We start from the raw sequence: 11,264 nt of genomic DNA, 5'->3' as shown, positions 1-11,264 counted from the left end.
ACCACTAAAGAAGTAGAGTTTTACATGTTAATAGTTTCTATACCTCTTAGCCTATATAGTGTATACGACGTGTACAGTAACGGGTAATTATTTTTCCTAACAAGCAATACGAGTTACATGTTTCCTTGGTCATTGAAGTATCAGCTATGCAAGAAATTATATTTCTTGCATAGAAACGTCAGTAAGTTTACTGATGCATGTCATCTTCACATTGTTTTATATGCATTGAACTGATTCCAGTATTACTTCAAATGCGCAACCTGTGTGGAAACCCAACGTCTGTCTGACGACATCCTGAAGTAGTGGTAGAGTTGTAATGAACTATGCTAATGATTGATTTTATTTATTTATTATATTTTGTCAATGGTACATGTTAATGTAAAAGTATATGCCACATCAGATATATCAAATCCATACATTTATCATACGGTATTTTAGTGAAGCATTCCACGGTTGTTGGATGGTCTGCAACAGGCGGCATAGGACACGCGACACGTGACGTTCAATGCTGGCGAAAATACAAGGCTGACAGCCCCATTCAAATTGTACGGTTAGCAGTTATAAATTGAAATACAACATACTTACAGTGTGGTACATTGTCGTACCCCAGCGGTTTTAGAGTAAGCTAATTTTGTTTTGACACCAGATAACAAATTTAGAATTGTTTGTGAAGATTTCATGATTATGTGTTAATCCAATGGCGACGTCAAAATGACGATATCGCATCTACCATCATCTGGTCTGCCTCTTTACAAGTAGTAGACACATGTATAATAGTATTAGAACATTCTTGTTCCATTAATAAGTGTTTTTAAGCTCCTTGATTTTTAAATCTCAGTATTTGTTTTTGTTACATGATATATTTTTGAAATTTGCTGTACATCTCGATACATTTAAATGTATCTTTTTTACTGTGTACTTACCAGTAATCGTTTTTTGATTGTGTTATATATTTTTTGGTTATTGATTTAAATTAAATTATGTAAAGTGGTTTGAGGTTTTTTGCAAAATGCGATCTAATAAATGCAGGCTACAATTGTGTCCAATTTGCTCTTAATATTGACATTTGAACAAAACCATGACAGAGCGTGTGTGGTAGATAAAAAAAAAAGGGTCTCTGACATTGCATACATTACTATTCTATCACGATAAGATTTCGGTTCTTACTACTTAGAAACTTTTCTGATGAGCGTTTTGATCTTGTTTGAGCCCTCTCTTGTTTGTTCAAATACAATTGAATTACTCGTTCTGTCCAAGATTTGGACCCCGTCCCAATACATACATACATAAAGATGATCTCCCGGCCCCCTCCTCACATATCTGAGGGTAGGGGTCATAATTGAGCTCCCTTAATAGTACAACGTAATGCATAAATGAATACTCTATTTCTTAATGTTCTATACCATTTAATGATCACGATTAAGACCCCTCCTCTCTGAGAAACGAGGAGGGGCCTGGGTGGTCATCTTTTGTACGGTTACGTTAAAGACTTTCCCCACACTCAGGATACATTGAGGGCATCTTCTACCCACTAATGTGACGTATAGACCCGAACACACGTCACATACACAAACCCACCCCAATAAAAAATATGTCACGATGTGGGTGGTGGCGGATAATTGTAATGAGTGAATTTTGTCTGCAGCTTAGGAAACAAGTGATGTAATGAAAGATCAAGCACAAGCATCACAATATTATCTTCATATCCTATGTTTTCCAAAATACTGATATATTCATCTGATCCTTTAATTCTTTTGAGGAGTGTACCTTACCTATATGAAGGCGATGTTAGAGACGAGTCTATAGTTTTGTATTAAAGTTGTTCCAATTTAAATTGGATTTAATGTTGAGGATAGGTGTGATAATTGATTGTTTGTGATTGTCTGGGAAAATACCATTTGTTAGAGAATAGTTACACATGGAAGAACAGTGTCAATATTCTCCTTTAATAGCCAGGTGGGAAGGCTGTCAAGACTACATGTTTTGTTGGCACAATTCGAAATAATAGAATGAACATCATCTTCAGTTATGTCAGTCATTTCTCTGAAATGATCAAAATGATTTTGGATAACGTCCTCACTACTATCCTTAACACTACTATCCTTAACACTACTATCCTTAACACTACTATCCTTAACACTACTATCCTTAACACTACTATCCTTAACACTACTATCCTTAACACTACTATCCTTAACACTACTATCCTTAACACTACTATCCTTAACACTACTATCCTTAACACTACTTTCCTTAACACTCTACTATTACTACACTTTATATTGCTTCTTATTTTTTCAACCTTTTCATTAAAGAGTTCAGCAAACTTGTTGCTTAGCACATCAGGAGTGTACAATGATGGCAAGCCTTTTCATTTTGGTTTAGTAAGATACCAATGACCCTGAAAGCATCTTTATAGGGTTAGCATTATAAAGAGCGTCGTTGCAATGTCTCTTTTTAGTCCGTTTTGTTGTAACGAAGATGCTAATCCCAATAGGTTTCCTTATCAGATTAAAAGCCACCTTTCCCTTCTCTTCATTTCAAGTCTACGCTGTTTACGCTTTTTTTTCTCTGAGCTCATCATTATATAATTTGGTCATGTACGCGTGCGTGTACACTTAGGGCGTTTAACTTTACTCGCGCGATTGAATACTGAGGCGAGCGAAATACGCACATACGTCACTACCAAACTTGAGATGAACCAAATTATACCAGGGCGAGAGCATACACGACTAAGATCATTTTTAAAGCCATTGGATCTACCCTTCTGAAATCCCTTTATGTACTATAGTGACCCTTAAAGGTGGTGGTTTTCTTTGTTGCAGAACACATCTTAGCATGTAATGGTCGGAGCCATAGGTAGTATCAACATCACAGAGTCTGACCAGTTGTTCTTAGTCAGTAGGGAGTAACAAATCAGGAATCTGGCCCGATCTGTGAGTGGCCTGGGTAACATGTTGGTCCAAAAGAGGATAAAATAACTTGAAAACGAACAACCGCAGGTCTATTAGGCTCACCCCACATGATAAGTTTCCTGGAGGAAATCCTCGACTGGGCGGAGTCTGTGGCATGTTCCTTGACCAGTGGCGATATTTTCTCGTGTTCAACCAGTCGAGTCCTATGGGGAGTGGTTGTTACACTTTCAGAAAATTAGGCCTTTATATGACATATTCACTTAAACATTCAAAATGCTCCCTTGACCCCTACCAGGGCCTGTGCAGAGGCGGGTCCCTGGACACACCCAAAAAACGATTCTCTCTGGGTTTTTTGTGTCTATAATCGTTGGACATTTTTACGCCCTTTGATTAGATAAAATAAAAGACTAATAATTGAGGAACACAATGGAAACAGAAATGGAGAAAGTGAGGCGGAATACTCGTCCGAGATAAGAATTATGAATATTGAAACAAACACAGCTTGCGTAGCGACTAGCGAGTCACTTAATAAAAAAAATGTTACGTAACTGTATACAAATATATACTGCCATGAGAGGTTCTGGTTAAAACTATGGGCCCGAGGTGAGATCAATAGTATTAATTGATCTCAACGAGGGACCATAGTTTTAAACAGAACTTCGAATAAAGGCAGTATATATTTGTTTTATATACTTCATTAACCCTAACACCAGTAAAAACCACAAAATACCACGATGAAAAATTCATAACACGCATGCATCCCAGGGTCTGCGATGACGCAATCACCCGAAGTGTGATATGCTCACGGAATTGCTGGCCGGGCAGCAATAACCCGAGCAGCTACCGGTCCGCGATCGTTCGCTTGGCATGCGAGGGGTCAAAGGTTCGAATCCGGGGGTGCCAAGTCAAAAATTCTTCTTCTTCTTGAAAAATTCGGATCTTCTCTGACTTCCGATACCAAAAAGCATGGGTCAGTGTTAGGGTTAAAAAAGATGTATTTTTCCAGATTAGAGTGTCCTCTACCCCTAACACCAGTAAAAACCACAAAATACCACGATGAAAAATTCATAACACGCATGCATCCCAGGGTCTGCGATGACGCAATCACCCGAAGTGTGATATGCTCACGGAATTGCTGGCCGGGCAGCAATAACCCGAGCAGCTACCGGTCCGCGATCGTTCGCTTGGCATGCGAGGGGTCAAAGGTTCGAATCCAGGGGTGCCAAGTCAAAATTCTTCTTCTTCTTGAAAAATTCGGATCTTCTCTGACTTCCGATACCAAAAAGCATGGTGCCTCAGTAAAAAGATGTATTTTTCCAGATTAGAGTGTCCTCTACCCCTAACACCAGTAAAAACCACAAAATACCACGATGAAAAATTCATAACACGCATGCATCCCAGGGTCTGCGATGACGCAATCACCCGAAGTGTGATATGCTCACGGAATTGCTGGGCAGCAATAACCCGAGCAGCTACCGGTCCGCGATCGTTCGCTTGGCATGCGAGTATGGCAAGCTAAGCGGCTCAGAACGTGGGACTAGCTACGCGCAGCTTCTTTCTCGTTACGTGCAGCTTATTAACCAATCAGATTCGCGGTTTTAAACACGTGGAGCTGATGTAAACATCCTCTCTCACAAATATTACGTTGTTAATTTTTGTAAATGAAAATATCTGTAGTATATCAACAAAAAATGGTATAGGTGCTAGTAAAGTAATATCTGAACAGAATGATGATTGTTCTATATTTAGGGGCTATCATTTTTTCTTCGGAAGGGATCCCAAATATAGGGGTCATACTTTTTGAAAAGAAAAATAAGGGGGAGGGGGGTCATAAATTGATAATGACAAAATGTAGGGAGTCACAAGATGACTACAGATAGTGTGTTTATTGTATTAAAAAAGACTGATTTCAATACAATTTTAGCCTGTCTAAGGGGTACGGTGTAGGCCTATCGGTGGTGGGTGTCGGGGGTCATAACATTTTGATGCCGAAATAGTGAGGGCCGCAATTTACTTGACGCCGACTTTTTGTAAATGTAGGAACCTCACCCCCCGTTCCGAAAAAATTGATGACCCATTTTACTCTCTCCATATTTACACAGTGGCATGTGATATCGCTTTCCCTGCAATATCTTTACACAGCGCTTTACATCAGTAGTTGTTGTTGTTTGACCTTCATATCCCCTGCACCGCTAATACAGCCCGAGTATAAAGTTACTTGCTATTAAACACGGTGTAAACTTGGAAACACTAAATAAATATGCTTTGTGTCATTTTAGCCAGGCATTAGCAACATGTTCTCTTGACACGTGCTGTGATTTGGCCTCCTTTACCCGTTCGTTATCTATGCTAATTCCGTAAATTTACAAGATAATAATTGTGAAAGAGGATACCTATAACTATACTACGTGCAGCTAACGACCCAACCACGTGATTAAATTTGACTATTTTGATTGGTCAAACAGCTGCTCGTAACGAGAAAGAAGCTACGCGTAGCTGTTCCACGCTTTTGGCCCCCTTGGCTTGCCATATGCGAGGGGTCAAAGGTTCGAATCCCGGGGGTGCCAAGTCAAAAATTCTTCTTCTTCTTGAAAAATTCGGATCTTCTCTGACTTCCGATACCAAAAAGCATGGGTCAGTGTTAGGGTTAATATGTTCTTTGTTCATTGATTGGTTAAAAGAAAATTATTTGACGTTTTGACTCTACAGCTTCTATCCTGAGTGAACAGCACGATCAATTTAAGTGCAGCCTATATTTTGCCCTTCCAAATATCGAATAGACTAAAATCGGTCTAACCAATTACAGCAGCGCGAAATCACGCTATGGCAGTTTCGCGTGCGTGAACTGTTCCGTCGCATCGAATGCGCGCACGCGGAAGGCATGGTCAAAAGTACTATTTACGGCTTGGAGGTACTATTTACGGCTCACCCGGGACATTGAAAATACTATTTACGGCTTAGAGGTACTATTTACGGATAGGAGTACTGATGGTAGAACTATTTTTGGTCATGTGATCCACTTTTAACCAATCAATGAACAGGAATATATTAATGAAGTATATAATAAGAATTACATAGCGTCATTTCGCGCTGCTGTAATTGGTTAGCCCAATTTTAGGCTATTCGATTTTTTGAAGGGTAGGTTGTGCTTAAATTAGCCGTGCTGTTCACTCAGAATAGAAGCGGGAGAGTCAAAACGTCAAATAATTTTCTTTTGACAAATCAATGAACAAAGAACATATTAATGAAGTATATAAAACAAATATATACTGCCTTTATTCGAAGTTCTGGTTAAAACTATGGTCCCTCGTTGAGATCAATTAATACTATTTTCCTTCGGGGCTGCGCCCTCAGGAAAATAGTACTATTGATCTCACCTCGGGCCCATAGTTTTAACCAGAACCTCTCATGGCAGTATATATTTGTATATTAGACACTAGCCTCAGCCCAGCCGTAATTAATGATTTATCATAGCATATCATGGAGGTATTATAAATAAATGGAGAATGATCCAGCCAAGCCTCTTTTGTACTACGTTGGTTATGACCAATAATTGTTGAATAGGCAATTTCAGGTTTATATTGATTATGCTAAGCTGATTACATTGTGAAGTCTGTTTCACTGGCCATTGATTTCAATGGGGTAAAATGAAGTTTATACTTATTGGAAAGTGCTCATGTTTCATACAATTTTGATATCAAAATCTCATTTTCGCCAAAAATTGAGTGTTTAAATTGCATCAAGAAATCAGTCTTTTTGAAAAAAGAAACACCTTATCTGTTGTCATCTTGTGGCTCCCTACATTTTGGTCATGAAAAATTTAATTATGACTTTTTTTTTTCCAAAAAGTTATGACCCCCCGTATATTTGGAACCCCTCCCTCCAAAGAAAATGATAGCCTCCTAATAATATTAATAATCATTTAGGCCTAAATACTGATAATTATTTATTATACAATGAGAAGTTTAATGATGATGATTTAGGCGGCCTATACGATTTCATGACAATACAGAATTAAAAGTTTAAAAACAATAACATGACATATCCGTCATGGCACTCAATCAATTTGACCCGAAGCTTCAACCAAAATCACGGTTATCATACACTAAACTATGAGAAACTGTTTAAACAAAGTATGTAGGGCCTATAGGCCTACATTCCATATATCAATTCTAGAAAAGATTGTCTGATCATCACTTTTGCTTGAATTCCGAAGTACTTCCGGTAAATTTTGCTCGCTCGTAACTCAAATGGCCCAAATTGGCCCAACATAATTTTTTCACAATCGGAAGGTAAAAACGTTTTGCTTTCATTTGCACTATATTTGAACTCCCTCAGACCCCCTTAAAAGCTTAATATATGAACATGAAAACTAAGTATATTTGTCAAGTTACGGCACAACTAGTGTAGAAAACAGTTTCATAACTTGAGAACAGAACATCCTAATTTCTTCGGGTTTTCGCACGATCATACATTGAAACTATAAGCTATCAAAACTGGTGACTTTGAACTAGCTGATTGACTAGCTGACGTCATTATACAGTCTCTTTTACAAGGCTTCCGGTACGGGTCAATGTAGGGTCAATTCCTATGAGGACATTTTGGGAGTGACAATCAATGAACCATGGTAGAGGCTCATAACCATCGTGGAGATCAATAGCTTGGCTGAAGTGGCTGGTCAATTCAAGTTTGGTGACTCATTGAATAGAGGTAACGGGATAATCTCCACTTAGGAGATTAGAATTCTGGCGATCATTCTCAATTTATTTATATACCTCCATGAGCATATTATCTATATAATAGGTTTGCATTTTCACATAATTAATAGCATATTAGTTACCTGAATATCTACTATACGAGGCTGACTGAGATTATCGGGAGCAAAATTCGACCACCACAATATCTCTCAAACTTATCATTAGAGAATGAATTTGGAGAAAACCTTCTGATAATTACAAACACTCACTGAGCAGCAAGACCTTCCCTCTAAGCTTTTAATCCGATAAGCTGATTATCTATTTGTTTTCATGAATTGGAAGACATTCTTCGATGTATTACTGAGCTCAATCATCTAAAATTACTGGAGCGTGAGCCACCCAGGCTGGTGGCTCAGCATAGTATTTTATTAATAGAAGGTTTTCTCCAAAATCGTTTCCTAATGTATTGCATTTCTTCACACCTCTATGGTATAATAAACGAAAAGCGCGTACTATAGTTTCGTTCCTAGCGGTAAGGTTATATCAGTTTACTTTTGGCGTATAAAAGATGGTAGTAAATAAAGAAGCTGTAAAAAATTGTGTCTGCATTTTAGTGTACTCTCCCCAAGCGGTAGATGACCTTTTTGGAAAGAGTCGTTTTACCGGTATATATATTACCATTATCATTTATTGCAGTGCCGGATGGACTCGTACGGTTTTAAGTTCTTCTCACGTGCATTACAGGTATATAAGAACATTGAAGGATACTTCGCATAACACATTGCAGTAAAGATCCACTTATGATGCGCCAGTATTTATGCTATATGCTTAATTTTACCTGAATATTGTGAGATATCGACACTCTGTCCCACCGATTTTACTTTTCTAACAGGAATTTCGCAGGAAATCTAAAGGAAACTATTTTTAAACATTAACAGCAATCGACGACGTGAGCATTTTCTATATTAGTTTTGGTCAAGTAAATTTGAAGTAAGAAAACCACTTTAACCTGGCTATTTTGTAGAGTCAATTTTCAAAGGTGGTTCGTGACAGATTTAAACGGAAATACTTTATTATTAATCTGTTTCACTCGTCGAGTTTTGAGGAACATTATTTTCCAACCTTAGGAGGAAATGGAATAGCAAGTATTATTGTATATCTTCGTTTTGGATTTTTGTGTGGATCAATATTGTTATCGTGGACGTATATATTTGGATTTAATACACCATGTCGTTGGATTCCAGACTAACCGTTCCGGGGGAGCCACCAGCTCATTTATGGGATAATAAAAGAAGCGGAAGGCGTGTAAGTGCAGCTAGTATGGAGGTAAGTAGGTAAATTAGATTATCAAAGTGAGGTCTTTTGCTGAAAAAATATATAACTTCAATACAAAACGTCAAAATTTTCATAAGATGGACCGCTGTTCCTCCTAACTATCTGAGCTAACAGTCACGACATCACATATTGTCCCAAGCCAGTTTACGGTTTCTCTTTGGATATCGATATTAATTTTGTGAAACATGGCGTATTCTTAACGACACTTCGGAATATTTCATTTTGTGTAACAAAGTAACACAGCCATCCAATTGTGATTTACGACGCGTCGGAATACTCGCATTTCACTTTGTTAACAAAATAACACAGCAATCCAATTAATTCACGTCTAGTCTGCAATTATTTCCACCACTTCTCCCATATGAGAAGCTTCCAAAGGAAGCATTTTGTTGTTTAAAACAATAAAGTGCATCTTTTACAGTTGCAAATAATGACATAATAATGATATAAACATCTAAAATAAAGTAACTGCCCCCCCTTGAAAAATGGCCATTTTTCAAAAAAGGACTGTTGTATTACAAATCTGTAAAATGCGTTAGCAGCACACCTTCTGCGCATTTTGACACCTCATTTGATACCATAGTCCAGAAAACAATAAAACACCGGTCAATTTAATGTAGTGGTGTCCAGATTTGAAAGTTGCACTTACATACAATTATTAACAATACAAAAACACTCAGATATCATTACACAGATTTCCTTCCATTATACTGAATACAAAATCAATACAATTTACTGCAACTTTCAAATCTTGTGTTAGATTTAAACGTACGCTGTGACGTCAATATTTAGTCAATTGCTACAAATGAGGTGTTAAACTGTGCAGAAATAAAGTCTGCTTCCAACGCATTTTACAGATTTTTTAATAATGGTCATTATTTAAGGGGGTTTAGTTACTTTTTTTTGAGATGTTTATTTGAATACTTTAAACTTAATAGGGAAAATAACAATGAAATGATCTATAAAATACTTTGCCAAACACAACTCTCTGTCGATTATGTCACTTTGCTAAGTGTCACAAAATTTATAATAGAGACGCAGGACTTGATTGAAATACTAGTAGTATGTACTACTAGTAACTATGGTATGATACCATAGTACTAGTAAATATTAGTAAGTGGAATACTACCGCGTAGTGCTCCATATGTCTAACACAAAATGAGATTGGCTTTGAAAAACACCTGTTTTAAAGTAAATGATATCAATAATATTAAAGTTTTATGGACTTGAGATCAGGAGATTCCTTTGAGCAATCATGTGTTGTACTAGTAAATGGCACATTATAATAGCTTTGGTCCATTTATTAATACTCCTTTTCCGTTCAGCAGATGTCCTCATTGAGACGTATAAGAAAACATTAGCCTTACGTAAACCAGCTTTATGTATATAAAAGATATTTAACATTGGTACTTTAACTAGGATCTGAATTTCCAATGTCAAAACCCTAAGTCAAATCCAGTAATTGATATGACATCATTTTATACTTTCTTTGAGGTTGCTTTTTTCACACCTCTTGTAAATTAAACTATTTTAAGACACGAGAGCAATATGTAAGTCTCCTATAACTGTATTGTCTAGCACCACACATAGCATTGTACCTTTGTGCGATGACAATCAGTAAAGCGGTGCAAAGCACTTATTCTTTAACATCAGAGTTTTCATCAAAGGTTACGGCACTCCAGACGACCATTTGTGTAATATCACCATCGACATCAAAATTGCTAACTCGTCTTAGCGCATTACAGGTTAAGGTATACATACCTCAAGTGATTACCTCGACTGTCATCATAAGACATGGTAATCGCCCATTTGTCACTGCTTCAATAGCTCAATCAAGTTATTGATAATGAAATGTACTTACTTTTAAATTCATTGGTTGCTAATTGCGTATAAGGAGACTGTAATAGGGTGTCGTCTGCCAAATCCCAGTGGCATTTACCTTGACAATGTGTTCCGTGAATATTTCCGCGTATTTTCAATGGCTGTGTGTTTATAGATACTAGTAATCTTAACTCTGGAAATGTATAAAACTAATAGCTTGGTTGCTTATTGCGTAAGGAGACTGTAATCGGGTGTCGTCTGCCAAATCCCAGTGGCATTTACCTTGACAATGTGTTCCGTGAATATTTCCGCGTATTTTCAATGGCTGTGTGTTTATAGATACTAGTAATCTTAACTCTGGAAATGTATAAAACTAATAGCTTGGTTGCTAATTGCGTAAGGAGACTGTAATCGGGTGTCGTCTGCCAAATCACAGTGGCATTTACCTTGACAATGTGTTCCGTGAATATTTCCGCGTATTTTCAATGGCTGTGTG

Source organism: Amphiura filiformis, chromosome 1 (assembly GCF_039555335.1).
Source record: "Amphiura filiformis chromosome 1, Afil_fr2py, whole genome shotgun sequence".
Classification (NCBI taxonomy): domain Eukaryota; kingdom Metazoa; phylum Echinodermata; class Ophiuroidea; order Amphilepidida; family Amphiuridae; genus Amphiura; species Amphiura filiformis.
Note: the sequence above shows the minus strand (reverse complement) of the source record.